Genomic DNA, 11,098 nt, shown 5'->3' on the forward strand with positions numbered 1-11,098 from the left:
TGGTTTTACGTCAATAAAATGAAGGGTCGATAGAGGCAGTATTGCCCACCTAAGCAAAAGTTCTTGAAAAGCATAGAAACACAATACTATTAAATCATGCCATAAGCTTAATTTGTAGTTTGAGTTATAGAGTATATCGAGTTATAGAATATCGAGTTGTGGAGAGTCGACTGTATCTCCTTTCATACCACAGTTGTATTTTGTAAAAAAGGTTATTTAGAATTTTCTTGGATTTTTTTTTTGAAAGATACTTTTTTATGTGTGATTTTACACTATACGGGGCGAATGGTCCCTTCTGTGGGGCAATATGAGCCACCATTTTAAATTTTATTATTTTAATTGGAAAACTGTTTGCAAGACATAATAGAAGAAGACAATATATGTGAGAGAGTTTTGTACAAAAACTTGGTTGAAATCTAATTTCAACCACCATGAAATTGTATGTTTTGCTGAGAGTTCAATATATCATAGTTCAAAGAGCTTCATTTGTCAAACATTGTCGTTCAAATAAGTTTAACCAGTTAAAAAAAAAAATTTAATTGAAATCATGTGCGACGACCACATCAGGTTGTAGGATCATTTAGAAGTTATATTAATAACCTCGGGGCCCAGAAAGCCGTAGCGGTAAACGCGCAGCTATTCAACAAGACCAAGCTGAGGGTCGTGGGTTCGAATCCCACCGGTCGAGGATCTTTTCGGGTTGGAAATTTTCTCGACTTCCGGATAACTGGATGATATCAACATGATAACAACTCTTATTATCGTTGTTATCATTTTGATATTATGTTATCAATGAAAACCGAATTGAGGATCCGTGTCGATATTGATGATTGGTGATCTGGTTTTAAAGATATTCCAATGTTCCTTGGGGGACCGACATTTTCCATACAAAATGTCTTACGCGGCCATTTTGTTTTACGTCAACTTATCGAAAAAGTAAAATGTGGGCTATACAATGCCATGTAATAAGGAGCTGCTCTGAAAAAATCATACAAATTGGTTAAGAATTCATAGAGATATCTGAAAATTACGATATGAGGTTTTTTGAAGTTTTCAAGATCTTTATTTGGTTAGCTTGGTACCAGCAACTTAAATGCTCATTACTCAAAGACGGCTGCTCCAAATTGCTTCATTTTTCCACAACATACTCTCATTAGTGTATTGTTCCAAAGAGTGAACATCTGAATACGTTAAAAAATCTGTAGCCTAAGATATATACGTGGGTTATGATTAAGCGTCGGTCCCCCAAGGAATTTCGGAATATCTCTGGATCCAGATGACCAATGATCAATATTGACACGAACCTCAAACTAGAAGAGTTTTTTGAGAACTTGTGAAAAAATGGTGCAAAAATACAGAGAAACAAAAAAGTTATCGCGATTTGAATTTTTTTCCTGCGGTAAAAAATGAAGCTGCCGGTAGAGGGGTTAAACAAAGTTGACTTTTCGTCACACATTATTTTGTAAAATTATTTGAAGCGTAAACTTAATCCAAAACACCCAACTCTCAAAATTTTTCTTTGATTTAAGACCATAAAATTCAAAAATATACGATGATACAAATTGGGTTATCAACTTGATCTACCTTGAGTGATAACACAATTTGCTATTGCTTTGTTATTCGACGAACAAATTTGTGTTCTCATTTTTGTTATGTTGGCTGTTAATTCAGCCAAGGTGATAACAAAATCAGTTATCAAATGATGATAACCAAGTAACACGACTTGTTATCATTTTGCTATTCAACTTTGCTCGGGTAGAGTATCTTCTAGAGTGTCCATTTCCCGGCCATTTTGCTCGTCCCGGGATTCGGGACAAAAATCAAAGCTTATCCTGGGAAATCCCAGGATTTCTCAAATTTTCAATAAAACTAGTATTTTGGTTTAAATAAAAGTACAAATTCGACAACAATCTTTTTTCAACGTTAGAAAAAAAGTAATGTAACTTTCCAAGATAATATGTTAATTATAACAAATCACATTTCATGTTTTCTGATGAAGCAACTTGAAAAAAAAATAAAACTTAGCTTGACGAATTACGGCTTTACAACGGATTTTTCAAATTCTCTACAACACTTATGCATGGAAGTATGGTATAAATTTTAGTCATAATACTAAATCAACTTGCTTCAAACATTTGATGGCTTTCGAATTGTTTGAAGTGAATTGATTTTTCCTGATTTTTTTTATGAAGTTTAGGTGTACTTTCAAATATGAAGCTTATAACTCCGCCTAATGTTGAAGAGAAAAGCATTGAAACTTTGCAACTAGACAAATAAAAATATGTGTTTCTTACTTGGTAAATCGGTCTTTTTCTTAAAATAATTACTCGTTTCTTCTCTTTTTCATGATGCTTTTCTATTTTATCAAATAAGGCTTGATAGTGAGGAAAAATGTCATTATTTTTCATTGAAATTTCGTGGTTTTCATCAAACTCTACGAATATTTCGGGAATCCCGGGATTCCCGGGATGTCAGAACAAGAATCCCGGGAAACGGGAAATCCCTAAATTTATCAAATCCCGGGATATTTTGTCCCGGGATGTCCCGGAATGGACACTCCAGTATCTTCGTACCTGCCACACGATATACGCATGCAAAAATGGTCATTGGCATAGTAAGCTCTCAGTTAATAACTGTAAAGGTGCTCGTAAGAACACTAAGCTGAGAAGCAGGCTATGTCCCAGGGTGGACGTAACGCCAGAAAGAAGAAGAAGATTAATAACCTAGTTTAAGAAATATGGTAGCACTGGAAATAACAGTAGGGATTGAGACTTGTTCACCATGCTGAACTAAATAAAGAGAATTATATATGAAGTTGTTCGAGGATTGTGATGAAAGCTCCAGTCATTGCTTGGTCTGATGGATTGATAGAAATATTATTCATTGCTTGGTAATGTGATAAATAAAGTCTAAATATTACTCTGTTAACTCTTTTACGTACATTTGGTGGCCCTGAAAACGGCCGAAGGTTTGTTACCTCGGATGCTGTCAATGATAAATAGCACTTAGAGTAAAGTGGGGCAAAAGTTCGAGTGGGGTAAGAGTTTCTTTTTAAGATTTCTAGCTCAATTCAAAACAAATCTTATAAATGTCATGGTGGTTCGAAAGCTATTCAAGTAAAAGACTTTCACTCCAAATATCATACAAATCGATTGAGATTTGGAAAATTTATGGCTATTTGTTGTTTTTCGACGTGAATATTGTAAGTTTTGGTCAAACTTTCGTTGCATGGAGCCAATTGAAGATAAAATCTTTTTCAATATTTTATGTAAGGGCGTTTCTAGGCCTATCATAAGGTTGCTTTGAGGTGTACTAGTTTTTGCATAAATGCTTGAAAACAATTTTTGGCCTATAGTGGGGCAAAAGTTCGAATCAGCGGGGCAAAAGTTCGACCCATGTATAAAATCACGGGAAAATTTGCAAATTGCCTAAAATCCACATATTATCTTCAAATTTAGTTAAATTTGTCTGATCGTGTGAAAATTGTCACCAAAATTTTACATTTTCACTTAGTTTTGAGAAAAACTGCTATTTTTGAGTATATTACAATTAACTCGGTTTTTGGGCAATTTTTTGATGAAAATTTAGGGTGTATTTTTCGTTAAACTACAGCTTACGGCTGGTGTAAGGCATGCCTGTCATAAAAGGATCGATATTTTGTGTTTTAGCCAGCAAACTTTTGCCCCACACTAGATTCGAACTCTTGCCCCACCGGTGGGGCAAAAGTTCGAATAAGACAATCAATTTTGAAACTGTTATAACTAAAAATGAGTAAATATTTTGACACAAGTTTGTTCAGCAAAATTATAGCCAATATATTGAAGGTTCACTATATGGTATTTGTTTTGTTTTAACTGCTATTTTTTTTTCCTGGAAACTTTGATTATACCACTAAGGTCGAACTTTTGCCCCACCTTACTCTAAGGGTGTTTTCAGTTGACTATCGTGGTTAAAGAATTTCTGAAGACTTGAAAGGAGCTTAAAGCCAACGCAAAGCAAGGCATATTTGAGCAAGTTCTCTACTTGTACGTCGCACCAGCTGAATGCCTTGTTGCGTGGATGACGCACAACAAGTGGTGGTGGATCACAGGGCTTAAGCCGAAATATGAAAACGTATCCTGAGCGATTTCATAAACCTGATGCTCGATTGGCAGTTCCTCGGATCAGCTGCTCAGGAGGTTTCTGGTAGTGGTGCCTAACAGGATTGTTTCTTGACTACACCGATGCTGCGTTTATCACTTAAAGCTCGAAAGTGAAAATGGAATAAACCCAATCAGTCTAAAGTAGTATGATTTACATGAATTGAGCAGCAGATGAATATATGACAGCAGACATAAGATATATCAAGCTGATTCACATGTCTCGTGGAAAATTCTCAGGTGCATAATAATAAGAATGCTCTGCATGATAATAAGTATATTATACAACATTTGCAATGTATTTCCTTATTAGCACTGACATGTACAAAAATTTCAGATCAAAAGATGCTGAAATCATCACAACTGGTTAAGAAACAGCTAAGTGAACAGTATTTAAAATCTATCGCAATTTTGATACATTTTTCAGTTTTCGTACTCGAAAACTTAAGAATACTGTTCCCCCACAGATAAATTAACGGCGCTGTTGGTAATGCCATAGAATTTTACGTTTTATGATGTTATTACAGTCCGACGGCGCTGCAGCGGCGTCCGCGAGTAAATTCTCAAATTGTATTGATGTGGCGTGAACAATGTGCGCCAAATAATATTTTGTGCAATGCCGCTAGATTTATTGCACAATTTTTCAAAGATGATGATTTATGATACATGATCAATTAATTTTAATTTTTATTAATGTTTGTTGGTCCTGAAAAGGTCCGATGGCTTTATTAACTTCGATGCTGTCACAGATAAATAGCACTGCGGGATGTTATCAGTTGACTGTCATGGCCAAACGGGGAATCCTCAACTCAAATGTATAAATTTGTAACTTGGACTAGTCGTTCTATGCTCATTTCCAAAGAGAAGGTGAAGAATATACGACGAACAAGCTGAATGTTTTGTGGCGTGATTTCACAAGTCTAACCTTCGATTGGCAGCTCCTCAGATCAGCAACTCAGGAGGCTTCTGGTATTTATCCCTAACGATCTTGGTTCTTGTCTGAACCACCAATGCTGAGTTAATCACAGGTCGAAATCTGGAAGCGCAGGTCAATATACAGATCTAGCTATTGACTAATGCGTCCGTCACGCTCGCGAGGTAGAAAGCAACTCATAATGAAACCGAATTCAACGAAGGAGGTATGCTTTATACCCTTTGAATAGCATATGATACTCCTCCTTTTCGTATTCTTCGCTTTCTGATATGGGAAATAGGCTATATGAAACTGATGTCTTGGCAAGGGATGTACAAGATGAGCATTATGCTGTTTTTGTATTCTGACGGCACTGCAGCAGTGTCCTCGAATACATCCTCAAATTGCCGTATTGTCGATTATTCGTAATAAAACAGATATTGTATGATGCTACGAGATGAATTAAGAGCAAGTATGTGGTATTTGGGCTGCAAAACGGTGAGTCGACAACAAGGAAGGAGCGTTCAACACAGCTCTGGTCCTCACAAGTTCCTACCTCACGCTTCCACGGGTCAAACGATGACAAAGACCGCCAGCTAAGGGTTGCGTACTTAGCTGGTAGTGCAGCCTGGGCACTGTTGTCCTTCTGACATCAGCTAGATTGAGGAGGTACGTCTCGAGCGTCTGTTCACCAGGAGGTGCGGCTCAAACAGCGTCTGTTCTGGTATCCAGCGGCTGAGCAAGAAATGCTGAATCGCGCACAGCTAAATCCAAGGTGGTAGCCCCATCAGCGCGATCGTCCTAGTGTTAGTTGGGACGTTAAACAGAGCTGGCACGATGGCGCTCCGGCGAGACAGGAGTGTTGGCGTAGGCCCAATAAGCCACCCGTAAAAATCCTTATTGCGAATAACATAGGAGATAATACGACCCGGAACAATCGGCAAAGACCCACGCGACGAAATAAGGATTACGATTGGAAACTTGGAACATGGAACTGCAAGTCACTTGGTTTCGCAGGTTGCGACAGGATAATCTATGACGAACTACATCCCCGTAACTTCGATATCGTAGCGCTGCAGGAACTTTGTTGGACTGGACAGAAGGTGTGGAAAAGCGGGCATCGAGCGGCTACCTTCTACCAAAGCTGTGGCACCACAAATGAGCTAGGAACTGGCTTCATAGTGTTGGGCAAGATGCGACAACGCGTTATCGGGTGGCAGCCGATCAACGCAAGGATGTGCAAGATGAGGATAAAAGGCCGTTTCTTCAACTACAGCATCATCAACGTACACTGCCCACACGAAGGGAGACCCGACGACGAGAAGGAGACGTTTTACGCGCAGCTGGAGCAGATTTATGACGGATGCTCGCCGCGTGACGTGAAAATCGTTGTTGGCGACATGAACGCACAGGTAGGACGAGAGGAGATGTACAGACCGGTGATCGGGCGGAACAGTCTGCACGCCGTATCTAACGACAACGGCCAACGATGCGTCAACTTTGCAGCCTCTCGTGGTATGGTAGTCCGAAGCACCTTCTTCCCCCGTAAAGATATCCATAAGACCACCTGGAGATCACCCGATAACCTAACCGAGAACCAAATCGACCACGTTCTAATCGACGGAAAATTCTTCTCTGACATTACCAATGTTCGCACATACCGCAGTGCGAATATAGATTCGGATCACTACCTAGTTGCTATATGCATGCGCTCAAAACTTTCGACGGTGACAAACTCGCGTCGAAGCCGAACGCCGCGGCTTAACATCGAGCGGCTACGGGACTCAGAAGTAGCCCAAGAATACGCGCAGCAGTTGGAAGTGGCCCTACCAACGGAAGAGCAGCTCGGCGCCGCCACTCTTGAAGATGGCTGGAGGCACATAAGATCCGCCATAGGTAGCACCGCAACAGCAGCACTAGGTCCAGCGGCCCCGAATCAGAGAAATGACTGGTACGACGGCGAATGCGAGCAGTTGAAGAATGAGAAGAATGCAGCATGGGCGAGAATGCTGCAACACCGCACGAGAGCGAACGAGGCACGGTATAAACAGGCGCGGAACAGACAAAACTCGATCTTCCGAAGAAAAAAGCGCCATCAAGAAGAACGAGATCGCGAAGCGATGGAAGAGCTGTTCCGCGCTAAAGACACACGGAAGTTCTACGAGAAGCTTAACCGTTCGCGCAAAGGCTTTGTGCCACAAGCCGACATGTGCAGAGACTTTGACGGAAATCTTCTCACGAACGAACGTGAGGTGGTCGAAAGGTGGCGGCAGCACTATGACGAGCACCTTAATGGTGATGTGGCCAGTAGCGGAGGTGGCACGGAAATAACTTTGGGAGCACGCGCGGACGACGAAAGACTTCCGCCTCCAGATCTCCAAGAGGTAGAAACGGAGATTAGACGGTTGAAAAACAACAAAGCCGCTGGAGTGGACCAACTTCCTAGCGAGTTGCTAAAATACGGTGGTGATGCACTGGCAAGAGCGCTGCACTGGGTTATTTCCAAGATTTGGGAGGAGGAAGTATTGCCGGAGGAGTGGATGGAAGGTGTCGTGTGTCCCATCTACAAAAAGGGCGACAAGTTGGATTGCGCCAATTATCGTGCGATCACAATTTTGAGCGCCGCCTACAAGGTACTCTCCCAAATTCTATGCCGCCGTCTATCACCAATTGCTAGAGAATTCGTTGGACAATATCAGGCAGGATTTATGGGCGAACGAGCAACAACGGACCAGATATTCGCCATCCGCCAGGTGTTGCAGAAATGCCGCGAATACAATGTACCCTCACATCATTTATTCATCGATTTTAAATCGGCCTATGATACAATCGATCGAGAACAGCTATGGCAGATTATGCACGAATACGGTTTCCCGGACAAACTGATAAGATTGATCAAGGCGACGATGGAGCGAGTGATGTGCGTAGTCCGAGTATCAGGGACACTCTCGAGTCCCTTCGAATCTCGCAGAGGGTTACGGCAAGGTGATGGCCTTTCGTGTTTACTGTTCAACATTGCTTTAGAGGGTGTGATAAGAAGAGCGGGGATAGACACGAGTGGCACGATTTTCAGAAAGTCCGTTCAGTTACTTGGTTTCGCCGACGACATTGATATCGTAGCACGGAACTTTGAGACGATGGCGGATACGTACATCCGACTAAGGGCTGAAGCTAGGCGAATCGGACTGAACATCAATGTGTCAAAGACGAAGTACATGATAGCGAGGGGCTCAAGAGAAGACACGGCACGCCCCCCACCTCGAGTTCATATTGACGGTGATGAAATCGAGGTTGTCGAAGAATTCGTGTACTTGGGCTCACTGGTGACCGCCGACAACGACACCAGCAGAGAAATCCAGAGACGCATCGTTGCTGGAAATCGTGCCTACTTTGGACTCCGCAGAACGCTCCGATCGAGCAAAGTTCGCCATCGCACGAAGTTGACCATCTACAAGACGCTGATTAGACCGGTACTCCTCTATGGGCACGAAACATGGACCCTACGTGCAGAGGATCAACGCGCCCTTGGTGTTTTCGAACGGAAGGTGTTGCGGACCATCTACGGCGGAGTGCAGATGGAAGACGGAACGTGGAGAAGGCGGATGAACCATGAATTGCACCAGCTGCTGGGAGAACCAACCATTGTCCACCTCGCAAAAATTGGGAGGCTGCGGTGGGCCGGGCATGTCACCAGAATGTCGGATACCAACCCGGTGAAAATGGTTCTCGAAAACAATCCGACCGGCACAAGACGACGTGGTGCTCAGCGAGCAAGATGGGTCGATCAAGTTGAGGACGATCTGCGGACCCTTCGCAGAATGCGTGGCTGGCAACGGGCAGCCATGGACCGAGTCGAATGGAGACGTCTCCTACGTACAGCAGAGGCCACCCAGGCCTTAGCCTGACTGGTAAGGTAAGTATGTGGTAAACACATTAGGAAATATTACTAAAATAACTCTTTAGAACACATTTGTTGGCCCTGAAAAGGGCCGATTGAAATGTTGAATTCAAGTAACACGGACGCATTTTGACGGGCACTTGTTGAAATCCTCCTCGCCCGATGAGATTTGATGATTCTCGGATGCCAGCCACAGTTTCCCGGGATTTCACTTCATACTTGCCAATCTTGTCGACATCGCAGTTGTAGTTTCCGCCGATGTATTTCTCGATCACCTGCAGGGAAGACCCGTTCCGTTTGTTTAGGGCAGCGATGGCGGCCACAAACATTTTATTCTCCTGTGGTCTGCTTCCTATTCTTCTTCTTTTTGGCGGCGGCAGTGGTGATGGCTTTGGCTTCGGATGGCACGATGGCGGTGATTTCGAGCTGCAGTTTTCATAATAACAACCTTATGAGATTTTCACATTAGGGGTCATGCACAAATTACGTCACGCTCCGAGGGGGGGGGGGGGGAGGGGGTCAAGCCAAGCGAAAATGTGGTTGTAAAAATAGGTCAGGGACACGGTTTAGGGACGAAATTTTGAAAGACAAACCGTCGAATCCCAAAACGTCGAAAGGGACAAAACGTTGAAAGCAGTGAATTTTCAACATTGTTTTCAGACTTTTTTTTCTTACATAAGGATCGATTGCAAATGCTATGATTAAAGTTTGGCACATACTGAATTATTTTTTTTTTTTCGGAAGAGAATCATTTTTCCAAGAAATTTCGTATTCTTCAATTTATTTCTTTTCGACGTTTTGTCCTTCCGAAGTTTTGTTCCCGCGGCGTTTTGTTCTGTTGACGTTTCGGCATTCGACGTTTTGGCATTCAAAGTTTTTGTATTCGACGTTTTGTCTTTCGACGTTTTGTGTTTCGACTTTTTGTCACCCAACCCAGAGACGCAAAAGTTAAAGAACTTTTGTAGTACCTACAACACAGTCTTATTTTCTGCCAAAGATTTTACCAGAAATCATTAGAAGGTTTTACACCCACTATTATGGGTAATTCCTATTTGAATTATTTGTAGAATAGAGCAACTAATAATTGGGACAAAGTGACCCATAAAATTGTGGGCAGTGCATCAACAGCCCGCAATATATCTCTAGAGGAATCTGCAGAAAATCAATTATGGAACTCTCAAAAACTTAATGGCAAGTTTTCAGAAAAATAATTTATCCAGTAATTCTTCCAAGAATACGTCTAACAATTTGATAAGAGCAAACTTTTCATATTGCCATCTACGTGTTTTGCTTCCTATTTTTCAAGGATAGTCACTCCGAGGTTTTTTTTAGAAATCGTTTATAGGTCTTCCAAGTATCTTCGGCCCAGATATCCGTAGCGGTAAACGCGCAGCTATTCAGCAAGACCAAGCTGAGGGTCGTGGATTCGAATTCCACCGGTCGAGGATCTTTTCGTAAAGGAAATTTTCTCGACTTCCCAGGGCATAGAGTATCTTCGTACCTGCCACACGATATACACATGCAAACATGGTCAATTGGCATAGAAAGCTCTCAGTTAATAACTGTGGAAGTGCTCATAAGAACACTAAGCTGAGAAGCAGGCTTTGTCCCAGTTGGGACGTAACGCCAGAAAGAAGAAGAAGAAGAATGTTAAAACAACAAGTAGCTACACTTCTTTCAGCAGTTGAAACAATCAGTTCCAGATCAGCTCAAGCTAAAATATATTTCTTATTAGCATCTTTAATAGTTCACATGATGGCGGTACTTACAATTTAGTGTAGGCTTATGATGTTTACGGTAGATGAAATGTTAACTATAGGAACGTATTATATACTGTAATAAACAGATTTGGGGTAACAAACGCATCTAACAGATCGAGCCAGTCAACTTACATATTGTTCACTATAGCTTAAGGTTATTGTAGTTCTTAAATTCGCAGCACATATCAATTATATAATTCACCTACGGGATATAAATTTGAGGTTACTTGGTTTTTTTTTTTTACTTAATCATTTATTTAGCAGGCTCAAGCACCTTTAGGCATTACGGAGCCGGATTGAAAGGATTTATTTACAAAATCATATTTGTTTCTTATAGAACTAAGTTAGTTTTGGGGAACCGTAAAACTCGCGGTTTGGTCGAGGTTAA

Source organism: Aedes aegypti, chromosome 2 (assembly GCF_002204515.2).
Source record: "Aedes aegypti strain LVP_AGWG chromosome 2, AaegL5.0 Primary Assembly, whole genome shotgun sequence".
In the NCBI taxonomy this organism is placed as follows: Eukaryota; Metazoa; Arthropoda; class Insecta; order Diptera; family Culicidae; genus Aedes; species Aedes aegypti.